Source organism: Myotis brandtii, unplaced genomic scaffold, assembly GCF_000412655.1.
Source record: "Myotis brandtii unplaced genomic scaffold, ASM41265v1 scaffold439, whole genome shotgun sequence".
Classification (NCBI taxonomy): Eukaryota; Metazoa; Chordata; class Mammalia; order Chiroptera; family Vespertilionidae; genus Myotis; species Myotis brandtii.
This window is the reverse complement of record NW_005366783.1, coordinates 357,255-357,755: the sequence shown is the minus strand read 5'-3', so window position 1 is coordinate 357,755 and position 501 is coordinate 357,255. Positions and strand designations below refer to the sequence as shown.

The 501-nt window shown below is 46.3% G+C and overlaps 1 long non-coding RNA gene across 2 annotated transcripts in view; it reads right to left on the bottom strand.

Annotated features, from left to right (window-relative positions):
- LOC106727507 overlaps positions 1–501 on the bottom strand; it is a 4,772-nt gene that overhangs the window by 940 nt on the left and 3,331 nt on the right. For both annotated transcript variants that reach the window (XR_001363727.1, XR_001363726.1), the window contains one exon: positions 160–299. This is a non-coding gene — a long non-coding RNA (uncharacterized LOC106727507). The remainder of the gene's footprint in view (positions 1–159; positions 300–501) is intronic.

The following is a 501-nucleotide window of genomic DNA, read 5'->3' as shown; positions in this document are numbered from 1 at the left end:
TGCCGGCCTGGTCGCCCCACGCAGCCTGCTGTTTAGTCATTACTGTTACCGTGACGGCATCCCGGACAATTTGCATATTCCTCTATTATTAGTATAGATGTAATCCAGGACTGTGGGCTGTGGGTCTATATTCAGAGCACACAGGAGACGTGAGCAAACCTCTCAGAGGGGAGGGAGCTGCAGGCTTTCTGTGTGGCCAGGGGCGTGTCCTGGTGCAGCGATCATGGATAAACCTTAGAGCCGCACATGCCATGATGCTGTGATTTTCATAACATACATGTGAGCTAAAATACCTCGTCCTTGGGAGAGACAAATAAGCAGGCAATTAATATGAGCAGAGGAGACCAGTAACTCATAAGGCAACAGTGGAAAGTGAAGGATTTTTTACCTTTGTTGTGACATCTTTTTTACCCTTCTTTTAAAAGTTGCAATTTAATATTTGAGTTCCACACTCTTTTCCCAATTAAGCCAGATTCCCTCTGTGGGAAGCCGCCAAAGGTA